Below are 13,503 nucleotides of genomic sequence, written 5' to 3'. Positions count from 1 at the left end.
TTCTAAGGTATTTCTTTTTATTCCAGCTATTGTCAATCATGTCGATGGAACGATGTATTATAAAGTTTCATTCATTGACGATCTACCTTGTGGGAAAGTCAAGATAAATGGGTGGAAAATTTGTGAGTTATGTGAAATTTGTGATTTCACATTTTGTTTCTAAAACCTAAGTCCCAAGCTATGTAACTTCCAAAGTTTTGCCTCTGATCCACTCTATTGTCAATCATGGTGATAGTTAGATAGACTATAGAATTTCATTCACAAACGTTCCACCTTTGGGGAAAATAAAAAAAACTAATACAAATATGGTGGAAAATTTGTAAGCTAAGTGGAAATTATGATTTCATATTTGGCTATAAAACATACGTCCCAAGACGTGTAATTTCCTAAGTCATACATTCGATTCTTTCTTTCGTCAATCACAGTGATAGATCAATGTATTATAAAATTTTAGTTAGAGCCGATTTGCTTTCGTGGGAAATGAAGACAAATGGGAATGGAAATTTGTGAGGTACGTGGAAAATATAGTTTCACATCTTAGATTTTAAAACCTATATCCCAGGCCATGTAATTTTTAAAGTTTTGCTTTTGATTCCCTCCATTGCCAATAATAACGATGGAATTATGATATATAAAATTTTAGTCATAGACGATCTACCTAGGGGAAGATGAAAACAAATGGGAATGAACATAGTGGAAAATTTGTGAGCTACGTGAAAATTATGGTTTTTTAATTTCTAAAACCTAAGTCCTAAGCCATGTATTTTTAAGGTTTTGCATTGGATTCCCTTTATCGTTAACTACGACGACAGAACAATGGATTATAAAATTTTAGTCATTGATAATCCACCTTGGGGGAAAATAAAGTCAAATTGGAATGAATGTGGTGCAAAATTTTTGAGCCACGTGGCAATTGTAGTTTCACATTTTGGTTTTTAAAACCTAAATCGTAAGCCATGTAATTTTCAAGGTTTTGCCTTTGATTGTCTCTATTGTTAATAATGGCGGTGGAATGATAGATTACAAAATTTCGGTAAAAGATTATCTACCTTGAGAAAAATCATAACAAATGGGGATGAAAATTTGTGAGCTACTTGAAAAATAAGGTTTTACATTTGGTTTCTAAAACCTAAGTCCCAAGCCATGTAATTTCCAAAGTTTTGTGTTTGAATCCCTGTAGCGTCAATCGCGGCGATTGAACAATAGATTATAAAATTTTAATCATAAACATTCTACCTTGAGGGAAAACCCAGACATATAGGGATAAAATTTATGAGTTACGTGGATAATATAATTTTTACATTTTTGTTTCTAAAACCTAAGTCTCAAGCCATGTAATTTCCAAAGTTTTGCATTTGATTCTATCTATCTTGAATCACTGCGATAGAATGATTTATTATAAAATTTCAGTTATAGACGATATCCCATGGGGGAAAATCAAGACAAATGGAGATGAAAATTTGTAAACTACATGGGAATTATGGTTTAACACTTTGGTTTTTAAAACCTATGTTCTAAGCTATGTAATTTTCAAAGTTTTGCCTTTTATTCCCTTTATTGTCAATCATGACGATATAACAATGTATTATAAAATTTCAGTTATAGATGATCCGTTCTAGCGGAAAATCAAAACCAATGAGGATAGAAATTTGTGTGCTACGTAGAAAATATGATTTCACATTTTCGTTTTCAAAACCTAAGCCCAAGCCATGTAATTTTCAAAGTTTGCCTTTGACTCTCTCTATCGTCAATCATAGTGATGGAACGACGGATTATAAATAATTTATCATAGACGATCTGCCTTGGGGGAAAATAAAAACAAATTGAGATAAACTTGGTGGAAAACTTGTGAGCTACGTCGAAAATGTGGTTTCACATTTTGGTTTCTAAAACCTAAGTCTCAAGCCATGCAATTTCTAATATTTTGTCTTTGATTCCCTCATTTGTCAATCACGACAATATAAAGATGGATTATAAAATTTCAATCATAGACAATCCGCCTTGGAGAAAATCAAGATAAATGGGGATGAAAATTTGTGAGCTATGTAGAAAATAAGGTTTCACATTATGGTTTATAAAACCTAAGTCCCAAGCTATGTAATTTCCAAGGTTTTCTTTTTTATTCCCTCTTTTGTGAATCACAACGATGGAACGATATACTATAAAATTTCAGTCAAATACAATATACCTTGAAGAAAAATTAAGACAAATGGGATGAACATGGTGGAAAATTAGTGAGCTATATGGAAAATATGGATTCACATTTGGTTTTTAAAACCTTAATCCCAAGTGATGTAATTTTCTAGGTTGTGCCTTTGATCCCTTTATGGTCAATCACGACTATGAAACCATGGATTATCGAATTTCAGGAATAGACAATCCACCTAAGGGAAAAATCAAGAGAAATGGTGATGAACATGGTGGAAAATTTATTAGCTATGTGGAAATTAGGGTTTCATATTTTGGTTTCTAAAATCTAAGTCCCAAGCTATGCACTTTTTAAGGTTTTGCCTTTGATTTTATCTTTCATTAATCATGGCAATGGTACGATAGATGAATAAAATTTCAGTCATAGACGATCTGTCTAGGAAAAACTCAAGACAAATGGTTGAAAATACGATTTCATATTATGGTTTTGTTTAACCTTAAGCTCTAAGCCATATAATTTTCAATATTTTACTTTTAATTCCCTATATTGTCAACCACAATGATGAAACAATGTATTACAAACTTTCAGTCATAGATGCTCCACTGAGGGAAAATCAAGACAAATGGGATAAATATATTAGAAAATTTATGAGGCACGTGGAAAATATAGTTTTACATTTTAGTTTCTAAAACCTAAGTTCTAAGCCATGTAATTTCTAAAGTTTTTGCCTTTGATTTGTCAATCACAACAATAGAATAATAAAATAAATAAAATTTCAGTCATAGGTGATCTACCTTGGGGATATTTAGGACAGATGGGGATGGAAATTTGCGAGCTAAGTCAAAAATACGGTTTCATATTTTGGTTTATAAAACCTAAGTCCCAAGCGATGTAATTTTCAAGGATTTACCTTTAATTACCTGATTCATCAATCACAACGATGGAACACTGAATTATAAAATTTCAGTCATAGACAATCTGTCTTGGGGGAAAAGCAAGATAAAGAGGGATCAACAAGGTGGAAAATTTGTGAGCTTCGTGAAAAATATGATTTTACATTTTGGTTTCAAAAACCTAAATCCCAAGCCATGTAATTTCCAAGGTTTAGTCTTTAATTTCCTAAGCGATAAATTATTGTGTAGGGCATTCACTTAAAATACAACCGAAGCTAAAATAATTGATGGGAAGCACACATGAAATATTGTACTCTTACCACGAATATTGATCTTCCACAATAAGATTCTACTTACCTAATAAAATTGAAGAGGAAACAATTCCCGATTCGCCTTGCATTTGCAATGACTATTTATAAAACTTAAAAACATACAATCCCCTTGGTTGGAATTGTTTTGGAGGACTATGTTTTTGCCCATGGCCAACTATATGTTGCGTTGTCTAGGGGTACAATAAAAGAAAACATATAATTGTACATTAAAGAATATTCACTGCATGGCGAAAATGAAATTTCATAAAGAATATCGCAAATAAAGAAATTTACAACAATTCATATATTCTTAGTAAAAGGTGTGTTATTCTTTTATTATATATTAAAATAGTTATGTCATTCATATTACATGATGGATGGTCAAGAGATACCACTTAACCATGTTTTTTAGCACAACAAACATGATCACGTAAAAGGTCAAATTGTTGCTTGCAAGGACAGAAACAAAGAACATCATGATGGATCTGAACAAAGACACATGAAGCTACTATTTATAGGTACAGAGGTAATCTACAAAAAATAAATGCGTATGTTTTTTATATCCTGTTATAGTGGTGGATTCATAACTTTTTTTTTTTGGTAATTTACATATTCCATTATTTACAAAAAATAGAGATAATAGGAATTATATATGATAGTGAATTCGATCTATTCGCGTATGCAGTAAAGGAAATATGTCACACCCCAAGCATTTACAATACTGTTATTCCTGAGATGTGACAGGCAAAACATATATACATCTATTGATAGGACAAATTTACAGTGGCGAGGTCTTACAAAGTAAATAAAGAAAGCTAGTACAACAACAGTATCTTCCAAGGTTGATCTTGACTAGCACTCAAAATGAAACCGCAGTTATCCTGAAAAAAATGTTTACCATAGTTTGAGGAGTTTGGCTACTCAGTAAGTGATCATCATAATTCTAAAAATAATCATGATTGAAAGATATCAATATTTTCCAAAATGAGATCTATTAACAGAAATGCATCAACAGTTTCACTTTCAATAAATGCATAATTAAGTATAATCCGAATAATTGAAATGCTTATAACACTTTTAACGACAATACATAATTCAAAGGATTTCACAAAATACCCTACTGGCGTCCCAAGTAGGTCACCTATATACCCCATCAGCTTCTTGATGGGTCCACTTAATCCCTATCGGCGTCTCAGATAGGTCCACTTAATCCCTGTAGGTCCACTTATACCTCACCGGCGTACCGGATGAGTCCACTTAATCCCTACCGGCGTCCTAGATAGGTCCACTTATACCTCACCGGCGTACCGGATGAGTCCACTTGCATACTTAAATTATTTCTAAATCTCGTTAAACATTCGAAAGCAGCAATATCATGTACTCAACATATCACTGAAACCATTAATATGAATTTCACTTAAACCATTAATAACAGTCACTCTCTATAACATTTCAAAAAAAACCACTCAAATATTTTGGGCTCAAATTTAGAAAGGTAGCAATTTGTAAAGGCATTCTAGCATAATTGCCAATTTAATATGTATAGAAAAACTCTTATAAAAATTCAAGAATACGGAATTATCACAATTTATGGAATATCAATTCACAAATAAACATTTCACAACAATACTATAATCAATTGCAAAAATGTCAATTTTTAAATAATAAGGCAGTCATTTGCACATGAATTTTACAATGTCTAAATATTCAAAACAGTAGAAAGAAATATCACAATTTTACTAAAAGCAGAAATATCACATTTATTTCTAACAATAGACAAGAAAAATGAATAAATTTATTTTTCTAATTTACAGCATTCAAAATTTCTAACATAGATAAAATATCACAATTTTTATTAAAAAGATTATTTTTCAAGATAATGAGGTCACGTACGCATAAAATTTATCGCGCCTAAAATTCATGATAATAAGCATAAATAATTATTTCATTTTATTTTTAAAAAGAATGGATTATTTTTCGAGACAATGAGGTCACTTACACACAAAACTGATAAAATAAAGATCCTAGACGGAAATATCACTATTTATTAAAAATAGACTATTTTTCAGAAAGACGATGGCACTTACCCACAATTATTTGAGAGGGAGCTTCCGATAAAAAAATTCGGTTCGAGAGAGAAGTTCACGGTGTTTCGACCAGAGAGAGAGAGATCTTAAAATTTTCTAGAGTGGGAGTGCTCACCTCCCCTATTTAAATTCTTATAACGTATTATTATAATATTTTATTACGCTCTACCTCATACCTGAGGTGTCGCGTTAAGCGTCTGCTTTTAACATACGAAAACCACGTCCGCTAAAGGACGTGGCGAGCAGCAGGCAGCAAGAAGCAGGCAGCAAAAGCAAAAGCAAAGGCAAAGGCAAAGGCAAAAACTTTTGAAAATAGTGATGGTCCCCAAGGACCATCATACTCAAACAGACCATCACCTATTTAAAAGCATCTTTTCTCCTTTTTTTTTTTTTTGAAATTTTAGGATTGTTACATTCTTCCCCCCTTAAAGAAATTTAGTCCTCTAAATTTGTGTACCTGATTACTGAAAAAGATAGGGGTATTTTTCTCTGATTTCGTCTTCTCGTTCCCAAGTCGACTATTCTCTTGAATGGTACTGCCATAATACACGGACTAAAGGAATCTCCTTGTTACGCAACACTTGCACCCTTCTATCCAGTATCAAAATTGGCTGCTCAATGAAGGATAGGTCCTTCTTGATCGGTAAAGGTTCATATTTTAAGATATGGGACGGGTCGGGCTGATATTTTCGTAGTGAAGATACATGAAAGACATTATGGACATTTGCCAATTCGGGTGGTAAGGCAAGTTTATAAGCGACACCTCCGATTCTTTCCAGGATTTCAAATGGTTCGATGTAACGTGGGCTCAACTTTCCTTTCTTGCCGAATCTCATAATGCCCTTTATTGATGAGATTTTTAGGAAAACTCGATCACTTTTCTCAAATTCAAGATCTCTCCTTCGGTTATCGGCATAACTCTTTTGCCGATACTGAGCTGTCCTGAGCCTTTCACGAATTAATGCTATTTTATATGTGGTTATCTGGACAATTTCTGGCCCTAAAAGCTTTCTTTCACCAACCTCGTCCCAACATATGGGTGACCTGCATTTCCTTCCATACAGGGCTTCATATGGTGCCATCTGAATACTGGCTTGGAAGCTATTATTATAAGCAAACTCAATCAGGGGTAAATGGTCATCTCAGCATCCTGTAAGGTCAATAACACAGGCCCTCAGCATATCTTCCAAGGTTTGGATGGTCCTCTCCGATTGTCCATCAGTTTGGGGGTGAAAGGCAGTACTAAAGGTGAGTCTCGTCCGACTGTAGTCTAGCCCAAAATTTAGAAGTAAACCGAGTATCCCTGTCCGATACAATACTGACAGGAACTCCATGCAATCGCACTATTTCCTTAATGTACAACTGAGCCAATCGATCCAAAGTGTACGTCGTGCGAATCGGTAGAAAGTGGGCAGCTTTGGTCAACCGATCCACAATGACCCAAATGCTATCATGTCTTGAATTTGTTCTAGGCAAGCCAGAGACAAAATCCATAGAGATGTGCTCCCACTTCCATTCTGGCACGGGTAAAGGCTGCAACAACCCAGCGGGCCTTTGATGTTCAGCTTTTACTTGCTGGCATGTTAGGCATTTAGACACAAATAGTGCTACCTCTTTTTTCATATTATTCCACCAAAAGGTTTTCTTCAGGTCCTGATACATTTTAATACTTTCGGGATGTATTGTATAACGAGAATGATGTGCTTCTTCTAAGATAGCTTTCTTTACACTCTCATCATTCGGGACACAAACCCGACCTTTGAATCTTAGCAAATCATCACTACATATAGAGAATTCATCTCTCTTTCCTTGTTTCACCTCTTCTATAATTGTTATAAGCTGAGGGTTTTTCTTTTGTGCCAATCGAATCTGTTGGATTAATTGGGGTTCCGCCTTAATATTGGTAATCATACTTACCACACCATTAATAGACGAAGTTAGATGTCAATCCACTATTTCCTCTAACAATCGCATTTCTTGGATCATTAGATGAGCTAAGACTCCTGTAGATTTTTTACTTAGAGCGTCGGCCACAACGTTAGCTTTTCCTGAATGATAATGGATTGTACAATCATAATCTTTTAAGAAATCCATCCATCTTATCTGCCGCATATTTAAATCCTTCTGAGAGAAAAGGTATTTCAAACTCTTATGATCCGTGTATATTACGAATTGCTCACCATATAGATAATGCCTCCATATTTTCAAAGCGAATACTATTGCGGCTAGCTCCAAATCATGAATTGGATATTTTTTCTCATATTCTTTCAACTGTCTGGATGCATATGCCACTACTTTTCCATATTGCATTAATACACAGCCCAAACCTTTATGTGAAGCATCACTATAAATTACAAATCCCCTACTTCCCTCAGGAATAGTTAAAATAGGTGCTGAAGTTAACCGAGCTTTTAGTTCTTGAAAACTCTCCTCACATTCACTTGTCCATTCAAATTTGACATTTTTCTGTGTCAATCGAGTCAATGGGGTTGCGATTCGAGAAAATCCTTTTACAAATTTTCTGTAATATCCTGCCAATCCCAAAAAGCTTCGAACTTCAGTCACATTACTTGGTTGTTTCCAATTAACAACGGCTTTAACCTTTGAAGGATCAACTGATAGACCTTCTTTTGATATGACATGTCCTAAAAATGTCACTTGTTCAAGCTAAAACTCACATTTACTAAGTTTGGCATACAATTTCTTCTCTCTTAATATTTGCATTACCATTCTTACATGCTGCTCATGTTCCTTCTGATTCTTGGAATAAATTAAAATATCATCGATGAATACCACAATAAATTTATCCAAAAAGGGCTTAAAGATCTGATTCATCAAATCCATAAATGCAGCTGGTGCATTGGTTAATCCAAAAAGCATGACTAAAAATTCATAATAGCCATACCTTGTTCTGAAAGCTGTCTTGAGTACATCTTCACTTTAATCTTAAGCTGATGGTATCCAGATCTAAGATCAATTTTTGAAAACACTTGTGATCCTTGTAATTGATCAAATAAATCATCAATTCTAGGTAATGGATACTTATTTTTCACTGTCACTTGGTTCAACTGTCTATAATCAATACACAATCTCATAGTCCCATCTCTCTTTTTGACAAACAGTACTGGAGCACCCCAAGGTGACACACTGGGCCTGATAAAACCTTTATCTAATAATTCTTCCAATTGTTGTTTCAGTTCTTTAAGTTCTGCAGGAGCCATTCTGTAAGGTGCCTTAGAAATTGGTGCTACCCCTGGCACTAATTCAATGGAGAATTCAATTTCCCTGTCCGGCTGTAATCCTGGCAATTCTTCAGGAAAAACGTCGGGAAATTCTCGGATAACCGGAGTGGTATCCAAATTTATTTCTTCCTTCCTATCTTCTTTGATATAGGCAAGAAAGCCTTGACATCCTTTTCGAAGGAGGCGATTAGCTCGAATACAAGCGATTAAATATGATGGGGAGTCTTCTTTGACACCATTGAAGTAAAATACTGGTTGATTCGGAATACTAAAGGTAACAATTTTCTTACAACAATCAATACTTGCATGGTATGCAGAAAGCCAATCCATGCCTAGGATTACATCAAAATCTTGAATTTCAAGGAGTATTAAATCAACCAACAGTTCCTTTTCTTCTATCTTTATTACACATGATTTGTACATTATATTGGTGTTAATTGAATCTCCCATCGGTGTGGCTACCTCTAGAATGTATTCTAATTGTTCTGGTTCTACCTTTAAGTGGCATGCAAAGTGTTGTGACACAAATGAATGAGTAGATCCAGGATCAATCAAAACATGAGCTACTTTTTGGAAGATAGTAAGAGTACCTTGGATCACTGATTTTGAGGCCTGAGTGTCTTGCTCGGTAATCGCAAATACTCTTCCCTTCATCTGAGGCTTTGGAGATATCTCTCCCTGCTTTAGAAGCTGTTGTGTCTGTAAGCTACGACATTGCTTAATCTGGTGTCCCAATTTTCCACATTTAAAACAGGCTCCGGTATTCCAATAACAAGGGCTTGATCCATGATTTTTCCCACATTTTCTACATGGTTCTATTGGGTTTTGAAATGGCGAGGGCCTTGGCTTCTTGTTTGGCCTTTCAAACTGTTGTCGATTAGATGATGTAGGTCTAACATGACTGTTTTGATTTTTCGTCTTTTGGTAATCTTCAAAATCTTTTTCGACAATTTGGGCACGATCCACTATTTCAGCATAAGTTCTTAATTTCAAGACTGATATTCTGCTTCTAATAGCTGGCCTGCGACCCCTTTCAAATTTCTTCACCTTTCTTGCCTCATTATTAATCATATGTGGTGCAAACCCGGCCAATTCAGTAAACTTGGCCTCATACTGTGCTACTGTCTTATTTCCTTGGATTAATTCTAGAAATTCCATTTCTTTTTGGTCTCGAATAAAATCTGGGAAATACTTTTCATTAAATGCCTCTAGAAATACTTTCCAAGTTAAGGGTTTATTTTCTTTGACCAATACTCCTTTTGCCATTTGCCACCAGTGTTGTGCCTCACCTTCTAACATAAAAACTGCCAAGGCCACCTTCCTATCATCAGGACATTCCATAACCTCGAATATTTTTTCCAATTGCATAATACATCCCTCGGCTTCTAGTGGGTTTACAGCACCCTTAAAAGAAGGTGGGTTTAATTTCTTAAATTGTTCGATATTGCTCCCACCATTTCCTGTAACTGACTGCCTGGGTGGATTGTTGTTTTCCATCTGATGTTGCATTAGAGCAACCATATTTTCCAAGGCTTTGTGAATTCCTTCCATATTGGCTTCAGCTATTCTGGATCTTGACTTTATCACGGTCTGTACACACAATAAATGTGATTTTTAAGTACATTCTTTTTAAATTTCCTAAGGATCTTAAACCTATTGCTCTGATACCATAATTGTCACACCCCAAGAATTTACAATACTGTTATTCCTGAGATGTGACAGGCAAAACATATATACATCTATTGATAGGCCAAATTTACAGTGGCGAGGTCTTACAAAGTAAATAAAGAAAGCTAGTACAACAACAATATCTTTCAAGGTTGATCTTGACTAGCACTCAAAATGAATCCGCAGTTATCCTGAAAAAAATGTTTACCATAGTTTGATGAGTTTGGCTACTCAGTAAGTGATCATCATAATTCTAAAAATAATCATGAGTGAAAGATATCAATATTTTCCAAAATGAGATCTATTAACAGAAATGCATCAACAGTTTCACTTTCAATAAATGCATAATTAAGTATAATCCGAATAATTGAAATGCTTATAACACTTTTAATGACAGTACATAATTCAAAGGATTTCACAAAATACCCTACTGGCGTCCCAAGTAGGTCACCTATATACCCCATCAGCGTCCTGATGGGTCCACTTAATCCCTATCGGCGTCTCAGATAGGTCCACTTAATCCCTGCAGGTCCACTTATACCTCACCGGCGTACCGGATGAGTCCACTTAATCCCTACCGGCGTCCCAGATAGGTCCACTTATACCTCACCGGCGTACCGGATGAGTCCACTTGCATACTTAAATTATTTCTAAATCTCTTTAAACATTCGAAAGCAGCAATATCATGTACTCAACATATCACTGAAACATTTCAAAAATAACCAATCAAATATTTTGGGCTCAAATTTAGAAAGGTAGCAGTTTGTAAAGGCATTCTAGCATAATTGCCAATTTAATATGTATAGAAAAACTCTTATAAAAATTCAAGAATACGGAATTATCACAATTTATGGAATATCAATTCACAAATAAACATTTCACAACAATACTATAATCAGTTGCAAAAATGTCAATTTTTAAATAATAAGGCAGTCATTTGCACATGAATTTTACGATGTCTAAATATTCAAAACAGTAGAAAGAAATATCACAATTTTACTAAAAGCAAAAATATCACATTTATTTCTAACAATAGACAAGAAAAATGAATAAATTTATTTTTCTAATTTACAGCATTCAAAATTTCTAACATAGATAAAATATCACAATTTTTATTAAAAAGATTATTTTTCAAGATAATGAGGTCACGTGCGCATAAAATTTATCGCGCCTAAAATTCATGATAATAAGCATAAATAATTATTTCATTTTATTTTTAAAAAGAATGGATTATTTTTCGAGACAATGAGGTCACTTACACACAAAACTGATAAAATGAAGATCCTAGACGGAAATATCACTATTTATTAAAAATAGACTATTTTTCAGAAAGACGATGTCACTTACCCACAATTATTTGAGAGGGAGCTTCCGATAAAAAAATTCTGTTCGAGAGAGAAGTTCACGGTGTTTCGACCAGAGAGAGAGAGAGATCTTAAAATTTTCTAGAGTGGGAGTGCTCACCTCCCCTATTTAAATTCTTATAACGTATTATTATAATATTGTATTACGCTCTACCTCATACCTGAGGTATCGCATTAAGCGTCTGCTTTTAACATACGAAAACCACGTCTGCTAAAGGACGTGGCAAGCAGCAGGCAGTAAGAAGCAGGCAACAAAAGCAAAAGCAAAGGCAAAGGCAAAGGCAAAAACTTTTGAAAATAGTGATGGTCCCCAAGGACCATCATACTCAAACAGACCATCACCTATTTAAAAGTATCTTTTCTCCCTTTTTTTTTTTTGAAATTTTAGGATTGTTACAAAATATCAGTATATATAATTACTGAAATAGCGTTTCAAAAGAGTAAGAATGAGTTTCAGGTATCACCAAATGAGAATGAGTTCACTATAACACATCGCACGAAAATCCAAGAACTTGAAATGATATTTAAATTGGGTGCAGTTGGCATACGAATGCATTCGTAGGTGTAGAGGTAAGGTGCACCTTCAAATTTTATGATGGTACATAATTTTGATGTAAAATGTTGTTAGGATTATCTCAAAATCTATTTTTATATGTAATTGTAAAATTTTAAATTTCAAAAATGGTTTAAAACAAGTAGATCTTTAAACATATGAAAATCTTGAAAATGGACGGTATAGATAATATATTATAAAATGCACTATTTCTAAGACAAATTCTTTTTATTTTTCATAGTCATACATCTCGATGTCGAGATGATCAATCAAAAGGTTTTCAACATTAAAACTACCTTTTTCCATGGAATTTTACGGGGCATATGTAGTTCTACATTATAAGGTAGCATCCTTATATAAACTTTTTCCATTTAAATTTCATATGAAAAGTTCTATTTATTTCTACGTATGTTAGATGCGTTGTCCTTTGTCATTATAAAAGCATGCAAATATGAGAAACTTTATAATAACTAAATCCAATTCATTTATTTGCACAAGCAAAACATCCATTGATCTTTTATTAATGATGCAAACTTATTAGGAGGAAAAAGGACAATGCTATGTCAAATGGAAGATATTTTATTTCTTATGGATGACAAGTAAATATTACTTTATCCACTTTCTCATTTAAACTAATGCACATACAAACACTCGCACAAATATTTTTTGTTATAATGATACTCTATTCGTATAACAGTTAAAACTCATTTGTTACATAGGCACAATCAAATCAAAATAACACTTTGGTGACAAATTACTAAGGATAGCCTAGAACAAGAATTCACAAACAAGATAACGATTATCACAAACATATATGTTACCATATTCCAAGGTAAATACTTCATATTTAATAAATTTAGCTCCACAATATATATATATATATATATATATATATATATATATATATATATATATATATATATATATATATATATATATATATATATATATATATATATATATAAACTAAAAGTCTTCCATTTTGTACCGGTACATCAATCTCAACAACACGGATAATCAAGATTATATTGGAATTCAACGATAAAACTTTTCTTCAATTTAAGCAATTGTAATTTTGTCTTTTATTATTTTTCATACAAATAACTAAACATATAAATTCATATAATCTAGGTTTAAAATTGTGGAATATTACAATTATAATGCTGCCATCCTCATAAAAAAGAGAAAGGGAATCCTCGTCAATATGATAAAAAAAAAAAACCAATATAGATATTG

Source organism: Amborella trichopoda, chromosome 2 (assembly GCF_054954075.1).
Source record: "Amborella trichopoda isolate Santa Cruz 75 chromosome 2, AtrichopodaSantaCruz75HAP2 v2.0, whole genome shotgun sequence".
NCBI lineage: Eukaryota > Viridiplantae > Streptophyta > Magnoliopsida > Amborellales > Amborellaceae > Amborella > Amborella trichopoda.
Note: the sequence above shows the minus strand (reverse complement) of the source record.